The 12,452-nt window shown below is 36.5% G+C and overlaps 2 pseudogenes; one reads left to right on the forward strand and one right to left on the reverse strand.

The window, feature by feature from the left end:
* Positions 1 to 1,440: 1,440 nt before the first annotated feature.
* On the reverse strand, positions 1,441 to 2,446 carry LOC139083444 (olfactory receptor 10A7-like; annotated as a pseudogene).
* A 6,269-nt stretch (positions 2,447 to 8,715) lies between these two features.
* Positions 8,716 to 12,233, forward strand: LOC103551523 (olfactory receptor 10A2-like; annotated as a pseudogene).
* The last annotated feature ends 219 nt before the right edge of the window (positions 12,234 to 12,452 follow it).

Genomic DNA, 12,452 nt, shown 5'->3' on the forward strand with positions numbered 1-12,452 from the left:
ACCATGGAATCACGTTTCAAAATCTAAGTAGTTGAACTTAGGTTAGATGCCTACAAACTAGCTGTAAGGGAGTTTGGTAATATATATATCTGAGGTTCACATCTGCTCCATGGGAAATGGCTCCTGCCCTCCCCTAAGACTCACGAAATGAAGAGTCAAAAGGCTAAGCAGCGCGTAAATAATCACTACCCTCCTTTCTGGATATATTACATTCTAATACTGCAGTGAACACTCGCAAGACTACCATAAACCTGCGCCAAATGGGGAGTCATGGGAGATAAATAAATTGATTCTGAGTATTGGATTCTGAATTCAAATTAGTGATTATCTGACTGCCAAGTTTGTAGGTTTCATTCCACAATGAATCTTCATATCATCATTTTACATAAATTATATCTTCTCAAATATCTGAAAATTGTTGTGTAAATTCTAAGAATTAATAGCTGATTAATAAAAATTAATACCTTATTTAGCCAATGATCAAAGAAGTCCAGAATCATGTCACCAAATGTTAATACTAAGGTAATTTTATTAAAAAGCTCATTTAAGCCAGCAACTCATATAAAGAATTTGCACCATGAATTCTTGGCAACTACAAATTTCCACCTTTCAAGATGTCTTTTAAAAAGACACTTAAAACACATTACATGATTGATCTTTACATCATATTAGCTGCAAAATATGTAGTGATTTGTGGTGGACATTTTCATTTACCCTTCATAACCTTTTCCATCCTGATCTATGCCCAGCAGGCTGACCTTTATAAACTGCATCAACAGACATTGTTGTCTTCTGTCTCAAAATTGGTTTGATCAAGAACAGGCACAAGCTGGGCCAGCCCGGTGGCGCAGCGGTTAAGTTCTCACATTCCGCTTCAGCGGCCCAGGGTTCGCTGGCCAGGATCCTGGGTCCGGACACGGCACCGGTTGGCACACCATGCTGTGGTAGGAGTCCCACATATATAGTAGAGGAACATGGGCATGGATGTTAGCTCATGGCCAGTCTTCCTCAGTAAAAAGAGAATTGGTAGCAGTTAGCTCAGGGCTGATTTTCTTCAAAAAAAAAAAAAAAAAAAAACAGGCACCAGCAGTAGATTTGATAAAGTCAAAGCAGAATAAGGCTGAGATGGCAGCCTTCCTCTACTAAAGAACAGAACTCCTAGTGGGTGGCTTTTTCTCATAGTTTTGGCATTTTCCAGGTTTCAGTTAATACTTCTTCTCCTTGGCCTTTCAGGTCAAGAGATATGGAATTTACATCATATGGGCTGTGTGACAATCACCTGACCCCACTCCCCAATTTGTAAATAGTCCCCTCATAAAGATTTTCTCAATTATTCCAATCTGAAAGTACCAAATGTTTCTTGCTGTGACTCTGAGATACTTAGAGCCACCCACCATAGTAAGTGACACTGAAAAAATAAGAGCAAATCTTCTCCTCCTTTTAGCTATTATTCTTGGGTTCTGCTGTCCCTACTTTCTTTAGAGAAACTCTACACAATAGGACTAATAACACATCTAACTTCTGCCAGACTTTTCAAGTGATTGTCCTCCTGACTGTCCCCTTCACTTCCTTGTTCCTTAGGCTGTATATGATGGGGTTTAACATGGGAGTGATGACAGTGTAGGACAATGACACTAGCTTCTTGCTTTCAGGAGACTGGTTGGCTTTGGGCCGTAGGTAGGTCAAGCTGGCTGTTCCATAGAAAATGGGTACCACAATGAAGTGTGATGAACAAGTGGAGAATGCCTTCTGGTGACAAGTAGAGAGGGAATCCTCAGGATGGTTGTCTTAATGCGGGTGTAGGAGACCAAAATAAGGGAAAAGGGAAACATAATAAATAGGAGTGTGGAAGCAGGTGCTTGATTTCATATGTGGTCATGTCCTGAATGACTAGTTTCAACACTGGGGGACCATCAGAAAAAAAGTGGTCTACAGTGTTTGACCCAAAGAAAGGAAGGGCCATTATCTAAGTGGTCTGTAGCACAGAGACAGGAACTCCAGACATCAAAAGGACTATGGCTATCCACCATCATACGGGCCTACTCACTATGACTGAATACTGGAGAGGGTTACAGATCGCCACACAGTGATCATAAGCCATCATAGAGAGGAGGGAACATTCAGAGCTGCCAAAGAAGAAGAAGAAGTACATCTGGGTACCACAGGCTACAAAAGAGATGATTTTCCTTCAGGACACTAGATCTACCAGCATCTTCGTCACCATGACTAAGGTGAAACAGACTTCAAGAAGTGATAGGTTTCAGAGAAAGGAGTACATCGGTGTGTAAAGAGCAGGATCCACACTGGTAACTGAGACAATAAGGAAGTTGCTCAACAAGGTGGCTGTGTAGACGAGCAAAACAAAAAGAGAAACTTGCACCTCAGCATTGTTTGTAAAACCAAGAAGAATAAATTCAGTGACTTGGGTGTTATTTTCACAAACCATGTCTTAGACTAATTTCTTTCTAAGAATCAAACTATGTGATTCAAAGGATAGTCTTTGAATATAGATATAAGCTCAACAATATCAATACAATCCATAAATGCATCTCTGTTCTCAGTGTCATATCATTCTACTTCTCTGAAGCAGAGAGAACGTTTATGATAACATAAAATCAAGGGAAAAGAAATATTTTGCACGAATCCTGCTAATTGCTGATCATCTAGATGCAGTTTTGCTTCCATCAGTGGTCATAGCCTACAGCTCGTGTTCTTCATCAGAGACATACTATTTCTCAGGATTAAATATAAAGAGTTTAGACAGATAATTAAAATAGAATCATCTAATAACTTTTAAAAAGAAATCTAGAGTGCAAAAGATAAATTATGAGCTAGTTGGACTTTTCTAATCTTTGATTATATAAATGACATATTTGTACTGAATTGAGTACATTTTACACCATTCCATCCACCATAATTATACATATATACATTTATATACATATACATGCACACACATATATATGTATATATGAGATAAACTCAGTATATAAACATAAGTAAACAAATACATAAATATAACATATGCTTATGATTTTGGTGCTTTCCTGTAGTCTTCATGAGATTGCTAATTTATGTGATTTTTGATATTGTCTCTTGAACATAATTTCGCTTCACTGGGCCTCCATTTCTTATTATGCACACAAGTCTAATCATATCACTTGAGTTGGGCTTGAAAACAAACTTCTGAACAAATTTGACTTGCAATAGGGAAGTCCTGCTTCTAACACTCTTTTTACTTCCCATCCATCAAAATAGTTCTGCTTCCCAATGTGTTGAGACTTTGTTAAATTAACGCTTGTTTAGTAGAGCCCAGGGATGTAGGATGGTGACCTGTGATTTAACAAAACACTGTAAGAGAAAGTGAAATAGAGAAGTTTATTTCTCACAGGTCCTGGAGGAGGTACAGGACACACCTTGAGGAACCACATAGGGAAGTGAGGGAAGGTTGCAGGCAGAAAGAATATGGCAGGACTTGGGGCACATGCCTTTATCAGGGGCAAAGGGTGGAGTAATTTGGGGATTCTTGGCTATAGCCAGATTGGTCAATTCAAACCCAAAAGAGCAAGGCCTGGGTATGCTTCCACCAGGGTTTATCTAAGAGGTGCACAAGGGGAAGCCCTTGGAGGCAGGGGAGACTGTTTATCTCAAGGGTAGTTGGGGAGTCGTATCAGGAACTTACGTCTATCTGTGACTCTATGCGCTGTTATTTAGGTTATGCACTCAAGGGACAGCTTAATGTCAGTCCAAGGCCTCTGCAGGCCACTTGGACACACAAAATGGATACTGAGTCAGTGATATTACGGAGTAGTTTAGCTGAAATCTCAACAGGCTGTCAGTCTCCAAAGAGCGTGGTTGGCAACGAGAGCAAGTCACTTACTATTGTGTGTCCACTAAAAGTCCAGTCATAAAAGTACTAATTCAACTATTATGAACTCAAACACTATATCTTATTTAGAGTGAAATATTTTGACCAAAAGTAGAATTATATAAATATTTTCTGTACAGGTCTCACTTAGCGATAGCATACCTAACAGAAACATATGTTGGAAAACCAATTATTCATAATGCTACATTGGAGCTGAGCTGAACAATGTTTCATTTTTTTCAAATGTTGGATCAATTATTCTATAATTAATTTTTCAAATTTAATTCAGAAAAAACTTAACTAGGTTATTTTATAGTCAAAGTTATATTTAAAATAGATTTCTAATCTAAAAGTAAGGAGATTAAAACTCACAACCTATAGATTTAATCTGAAACAAGTGGCCCATTTGAAAGATTCTGTGTTTTAATTCTAACTCTAAAGATACATATTTTGGTCATATTTCATCTGTCTACTTTGCTTACTGTAGTTCTCAAACCAATATCATCAATAGCAAAAGGAAAGGAAATTTGATGATCCTAGGCTGTCTGTGCTCCTTGAAGTCCCAGAATAATAGGTGACAGATGTGACAGTGATTGTGATCATTACTTTCTCAACACTGTTGCAAAACCTGCTTCTATAATATTCTCATCATCAGTAATAACAACAACATCATTATTCCTGGTATATTTAACAAAGCATATAAAACCTTCATATGCATTATCATGCTTACCCGCATTTTGCAAAAATTCTAAACTTAAGGCTCTAAAAATACTCCATCATTTGTCTAGATAATAAAACAAAAAATAGGAAAGCTGATGAAGATATCAAGATTTTAATAACAGACGAGCAATTTTTCATGTATCCCTAAATTGACTCCACCACCACCATCCCTCAGAATTCTGATGTTAACGAGGCAGACAGCAGCACTGAGTTGAATGGCTGACCCTTGAGTGATCAAGGTTTGTAGTGCACCATCCATGGTCTCCACAATGAAGCATAAATAAGGCTACCCAAGAAAATTGTCAATTTAAAAAATTTTTTTGTTAATTAGTGTTGCACGCTTTCTACTTTGCTTTGACACATTTAAATTCAATGAAATTTTGAAGTACTCGAGGTTTATAGTGTTAGAGAATGTACCTCCAAATATCCCTCTCAGTCTTTCTATAGCCTAAAAAACCTACTGAAAAAGGAGGTTCACCAGCAGTGACGTGCAATCACTACCACACATTTACACTGAGGTCTTTTTTAAAAACTTTTAAACTGTGGTTGAGTTGCCGTGATTACTACATAGCTCTAGAGAACCTACTATTTAATTTATTGCATGGCATTTTGGTAATTTAATGCGTTTACTTAAGCCCACTATTTTAATGGACTATGTCCTGTTGAGGCCAAAGAGTTTTTTCACTTCCCATTAGACAGGCCTACTTCCACCTTTTCTGAGAAAATACACTTAATCTCTCATTGTGCAGCTTTCGCACAATTACATTTTCTCATAAAAATGATTATGGCTCGACACAATTGCGTCATCGTATTTGGAGCACAACCTGAAGCTGAGATCAACACTGAATTTCTCTTACTGCAACAGCACTTCTAACAGCCAGAAATATAAATTAGTAAAAATTGGAGAGAAAATAACCTCAGTATTGAATTAAAGAAACACTTTGTATGATTATAATCCACAGCATTTCTTAAATATACAACTATTCTTTCCTTAATATGCTTTTCCTTAGCAATCTATGGCTTTCTAGACAGAGCGAGAGCCTTATTGTTCTTTGTTTTCTTCCATTTTAATAAAGGATAAAGTTATCCCTTTTTACATAAGGAGTCCCATAGTTATTTTTCTTAAAATGTTTTTGTTATACACAGATGCACAGATAAAACTGTTTTTTAAAAAAATTGAGGAACAAGATAAATCATAAAGAAATATCTGAATATATCTCTACCAAATTAATATTCATACTTCTTTTTAAATTAGAATTTTAATGATTTTTTGAAATAGAAGTAATAGTCTGTGAGAATTTTTAACTGATCTTGAAATCTGTCGATTATCACAAATCTTCAGAATTGAGAACACCTTCAGCAGACTGACCTGCTTTGCATTGACAGTACTGGTTGATATATTTTAGCGATAATATTTAAAAACGTGACTTCCCTTGGGGAAATGACCCCTGGGATATTAAAAGGAACTACTGTTAATTTAACTACTGTTTTAGTCTCACAGGGGAGAATATAGAATTTTTGTGGCTATATTTTCTTTAAGTTATAATGACTGCAATTCAATAAGTGTTTCTCAATAACGGATATTTTGTCATGGGTCTATAGAGCACACTAGTCAAGTCCCTTGGGATTACAACTATGAATATGCTAAGACTATATGAGGAATATAAATTTTAGTTTTCCCTGTAAAATTTTTGTATTTTTTGTGGGATAGGTTTTGGTCCAATACAGAAAAGAGAAATTTGCATTATGCCCTTGAAACTTACGTGATTTTTTTTTTCCTGAGGAAGATTCACCCTGAGCTAACATCTGTGCCAAACATCTTCTCTTTTGCATGGCTACTGATGAGTAACGTAGCTCTGCACCCAGGAATATAAGCTGGGAGCTGAAGTGGAGCACACTGAACTTAACCACCAGGCAACAGGGCCAGCCCTGAAACTTATATGATTTTAAATTTCATTTTTTGTCATTATAAAAATTTTATTATTTCAAACATATATTTTCCTAACAATGATCTTTTTTAAACGATGAAACACATCAAGGTAAGGTGACAATTGCCTGTTTTTTAGTGTTGTCTTATACCTTCAATAGTGGGGCTATTGACTTGTTTTACCAGAACAATGTAAACAGCACCAAGATTCATGTGTTGTTTCATGGAAGCAGTACCTTATATCCAACATGGTCAGTGTCATAAAGAAATAAGCGATTTTTCTTTCTTTTTCAATCCTTGAAATGTTTTGTCCTTGGATTTTCTGAGACTATCTTCATTGAGAAGGTGGAGACACAGCACTATTCTTTGAAGTGTTTTGTAAAGCTAACAAAACCGTGGAAGTCACTGTCTTTATTTTATTGTAATATATTTGTTGTAGAACCAACTCATAAACAAATACAAACTTAAAAAGTTAAAAATTAGCACAGTGGGAATGCTTCCAAAAAATTCTAATGAAATCTTTGGAGGGCAAAAAGCCTTGAAAAGGCCCCAGGAGTTTAAGGTTAACCTAAGTCTGAACCGGAGACATAACAAATAGCTACACAGGAACCTTCATGACTTCCTAATATACCTCTTTATGGAAAAGAAAAAGAGAAGCTTCCCACATTTGCAGAAATTAAAGGAAAATTCCTTAATCCTTATTTTCTAAGTAAACTAAATAACAATGGTAGTTTAAAATCTTTTTGTAAAATTTTCAATTGGATACATCTACCTTTAGATTGAGTAAAACAAATGTGTAGCGATTTCAAAGAAAAAGGCTATAACATAAAATACATCTTAATCATCTATCCATCTTTGTTCATACCTGCACCAAATAAATATCCATGTACCATACTGAAGGATATATTTTTAACATTGGAGAAGAAAAATCAAGTGAAGAAATGGTGCATTACTGAATCATGTATCAGGTTTTTACTTTGTTTTTAAAAATTTTAAATAAAAGTTTTATAAGGTCTCATCAGGGAGACCGTGGAAATCCCGGTATCTGAAGATGAGGTAAATGTCAACGGAGTTACTTCCGCATTATCGGTTCCTAAATGAATACCAGCTCCCCCGCCACCACCACCAACAAAAAAATCAAATCAAATACAGCTCACTGTGTGGTGTCCAATTGCCACTCTGGAGTAGTCCAGCTCCCTATCAAGCAATTCCTACAGTCATATCGTACGCATTCACTGACTATGTATTTCTGCCTACCTGTGGGTAATTCATCTTAATTATTTTACCTGAAAATTTTTCATGGTGTTATAATTTTGGATTTGCCTGGAAATAAATTAATGATTCCTTTCCCATAGATTTTCTGGTTCACCTACTAAGTGGCAAGCACTGTGCTAAGTAGTAGGTTTGAAAGGTTAAATAGACAAAAACCCTCATCTCGAAAAGATTACATTGTTTGTAATTCTCATTTGATGAAATTCATTTTGAAGGAGTGAAGAACAAAGACATGTCAGCAAGAGAAGCAGTTTAGTGGCTCATGAAAAAAGACAAAATATGACCTTACATTGGTCTGGGGTCTGGTCCATAGACTTCAGTTTCAGAATTTAAATGTATTAATTAATTCAGAGAATATCAGGCTCTTTGGGAATAGTGAACACAATTAAATTCATCCAAAGGTAGTGTGTAAATACTAAAAGTATATAAAAACTAAAGATGTGTAAAATATTATTTGTATATTTTAAACCAAGGGATGTATCTTTGTAATAACCTTACTACACTTGTCTATTAACCTACAAGTTAATTTTTGGAACTCACATGATTTGAGGAAATTAAAACAATATTTAGAAAATTTCTTTAAAAAATAAGGCCAAAGAGGGGCTGGCCCCCTGGCTGAGTGGTTAAGTTCGCGCACTCCGCTGCAGGCGGCCCAGTGTTTCCTTGGTTCGAATCCTGGGCATGGACATGGCACTGCTCATCAAGCCACGCTGAGGCAGCATCCCACATGCCACAACTAGAAGGACCCACAACGAAGAATATACAACTATGTACTGGGGGTCTTTGGGGAGAAAAAGGAAAAAAATAAAATCTTAAAAAACAAAACAAAAACAATATAATAAAGGCCAGCCTGGTGCCCCAGCGGTTAAGTTCGCACGTTCTGCTTCTCAGGGACTGGGGTTCACCAGTTCGGATACTGGGTGCGGACATGGCAGGGTTTGGCAAAAGCCAGGTAGGCGTCCCATGTATAAAGTAGAGGAAGATGGGCATGGATGTTAGCTCAGGGCCAACCTTCCTCAGCAAAAACAGGAGGATTGGCAGCAGTTAGCTCAGGGCTAATCTTCCTCAAAAAACAAAAACAAAAACAATGCAATATACAGAACTCAGATTCTCAGTTTAGTGGTTTTTGACAATTATATACAACCAGGCAAAAAACAAAATTAATTATTCCATAGAGTTTTCTCATGGCTTTTCCAGTCAATTTCCCTCACCCTAAGGCACCCATTTTCTGATTTTACCACCATAGATTTGTTTCTGCTACTGTAGGAATTCCAGTAAATGAAATCATATAGTATATGGCATTTTGTGTCTGCATTCTTTCACTCAAGTAAATGTTCATCCATGAGGTTGAGTGAGTCTGGCGTTCATCCTATTTTTAGTGGCATTGTATGAATAGACCAAAATTCTGTTTATCCATTCCATTGTTGATGAATATCGGGGTTGCTTCTGGTTCAAACTGTGATGACTACAGCATTTGTAAACATTCTTGTATGTGTCTTTGTGTGTTTTATATTTTATGTTTATTTTCATTCCTCTTAGCTAAACATCTAAGAGTGGAATTTGTGGGTAAAAGGGTCGTGATATGTTTAAACTTACAGGAAACTATCAAACTGTTCTGAAAATTGGTTATAAATTTATAAGAATTTCAGTGTTTCACATCCTCAACAACATTTGTTTTTCAGTATTTTTTTACTATAGCCATTCGAATAGCTTCTACTCTCCCCGTTGGCATGTGACAGAAAATCTTATGTATTAGCTAATTGGTATATATCTTTGTTGATAGTAATTGTACAGTTGGTTGGGATCCAACATACTAAATGTCTAAAAAGAATTGAGAAAAATCAAAGTATTGGGCCAGTTATTTATTTATTAACACAGGTAATTAGAATCTTTGATTTGGTTTTGGTTGCTTGTGTTTAAAACTTGGTTTACTTATTTGGTTGATTGTTTAGTATTTATTTTGCTACTAAATACTCTTCTATAAATATGAATGTATAGAATTTTTAAAGATGTCTTAAAAATCACTGAACTGTTAATGAGGAAGAGCTTCTGTATTACATCTATAATTATACCACCTTTTTATCCCCAAGGATTACCCTGCATTCTCAGCAATGTAAAGTGACGGTAGAAACAAGTACCTTCACATTCTTTAAAATAAGTTCTTTGAAGATGTGGAGAATAACCAGAATGATTTGGGATCCTCTTTCTCTCTTCTGGGTCTTTCATTTCCTTCTTTTCACATACTCATAATGTTTATTATTTTCATTTCTTGAGGACATTGCAAAGCAACATTTTTTCACATTTTTAAGTTTATAAATTATTTTAAATAATTCCATTGGAAATTTTCAATTTCCCTAATCAGGTCATTTATGTATGTTTCTAACAATTTAATCATAGATAATTAATAAAATGAATGCTATCTGTGGAGTTTAAGGAAACTATTGTATACTGTGTTGTGCCTGTTAATATCACAAAGATCTGACAAGTCTGTTTCCATTTCAGGAGCTCAAAGTGGATTGCTGTGGCAAACACCCATAAAATGCAATAATTATATTAATTGCATGATAGGAATGCAATAGAAACGTTTAGTGTTACACACTGAAACTGAAGGGATGGAACTAATAGCAATACATTATCTCTGGAAAATGCATTCAAAAGATGAAAACAAAATTTGCATTGAACATTCGTTGTTGTTTCTGAACAAATTCCTCTTGAGACAAATATAATTAAGCTGTGCAGTGGATGCAATCCGTATGGTCTCTAGTCAGAATTGAAATACTACGTATTCCATTACCATGTTGTAATGTGGAATCGTAGGAAGTCTAGAAGTCCAACAAGGAAAAGAAAATTTGCCTTGTGTTTCTAGGTATGTTTACCTACTGATAATTTCCTGTAAAGTTACCTGAGGTTGTGGAAAGGAGATTCTATTCCTTTCGATTTTCATGGATTTTAGCTGTCTAATCATTGGCTTATTCTATTCAAATATAAATGAGCAAAAATATGCATGAAAATGAATAGAAAAATGACTGAAAATATACTCCCTTCCAAACTCTTAAGTGTGGCTTTAAGGAAGGTTGTGGAATTGAGAAGACCAGGATAGAGCACCTTTATATTTTACTCTATACATTTAAGTTTTATGTCACTCCTTTACAATTAGAATGCTTTCATGCATTACTTATGTTATAGCCTGTATATAAGATTAGAATATCAATAAGATAAAAACAAAACAAAAAAAAAACAGATTATGTAACTTAAAGTTATGTTTTCTCTAAATTTCTGTGAAAATACCATAAGATCCAGAAGCCCAAATCAGGAAGGAATATTGCATCCATTTTCATTGGGCAGTTATTTAGAAAGGTTTAGCAAAAGGAACTAAGTGTCTAGGTTCTTGTGTCAGACCACTGATGTTAGGAAAGCTCCTTTCTCTGAGGTTTGATAGAGACCTATGCTAGGTGACTGGATTCCTTATGTTATTTGCCCCTCTTTCTTGTCTCTGCAGATGTCCAGTTCTGAGTCTACAAGGAGTGGAAAACAGTGCCTTTGCACCAAATTCACATTTGTGGCTTTTTCCTCTCTAGCAGAGTTACAACCTGTGCTGTTCCTTGTGTTCTTAATCATTTGCTTGTTTACTGTGGGAGGAAACCTCATCATCATCTGCCTGATCTGGGCCATCCCTTCCCTGCACACCCCCATGTATTTCTTCCTGGTTAAACTCTCCTTCCTAGAAATGTGCCACATTGCCAGTGTGGTGCCTCTGATGCTGGTTCACATGCTGCCGGAGACCGAGATCATAAGTGTGGAGGCTGTGCAGCTCAGATGTACATATTTACCATCTTGGGACTGACAAAATGCTGCCTGCTAGTAGCCATGGCTTACGACCGCTTTATAGCTTTGTTACGCGCTGCATTAAACTCTCATGGACCCTCATGTGTGTTTGAAATTGGCTGCAGCATGTTGGACCACGGGGTGGTGGTGGAGTCAGCCCAGACCACCTGGGTCTTCTCTCTGCCTTTCTGTGGAACAGGAAAGATTCAGCACTTTTTTTGTAACATCATGCCTGTAGTGAAACTAGCCTGTGTTGATACCTCCTACAATGAGATTGTGATGTTTGCAGTCTCTGTGCTCTTCATTATGAGTCACTGTGTCCTCATCCTGTGCTCCAATACACACATTCTTGTGACCATCTTGAGAATCCCTTCAGCAGCTGGCAGACACCTTGTACTTCTCATTCATATCCTGGTTGTTTCTCTGTTCTGCGGCACTGCCTTGTTCACTTATCTCCTACTTAAGATGGCACACACTCCAGAAACAGACAAAGCCACTGCCCTCATGTACACCATTGTAACACCTGCTCTGAATCCCATTATCTATACCTTGAGGAACAAGGAAGTAAAGGAAGCCTTTCAAAGGGTAACCCAAAGGAACCCTCTTAGACAAATGGCCTAAACCAGCCATAGTAGCGGAAACTTACACTATTGTACAAAGAGGTTACCTAAGATTTTATGTTCCCCCTAACAATACTAATTGTCATTATTTATAGGATAGCAAGCAAGAAATACTTGGATCTGTTCTACTGAGAGGTATAGCAATTATATTTATATTTGTATTCTAAATATTAGGTTTTTGTCTTCACTGGTTTTTCTGTTTTTCTCTCGTAGAGTTCTT

The sequence above is a fragment of the Equus przewalskii genome, chromosome 5, assembly GCF_037783145.1.
Source record: "Equus przewalskii isolate Varuska chromosome 5, EquPr2, whole genome shotgun sequence".
Taxonomy (NCBI): domain Eukaryota; kingdom Metazoa; phylum Chordata; class Mammalia; order Perissodactyla; family Equidae; genus Equus; species Equus przewalskii.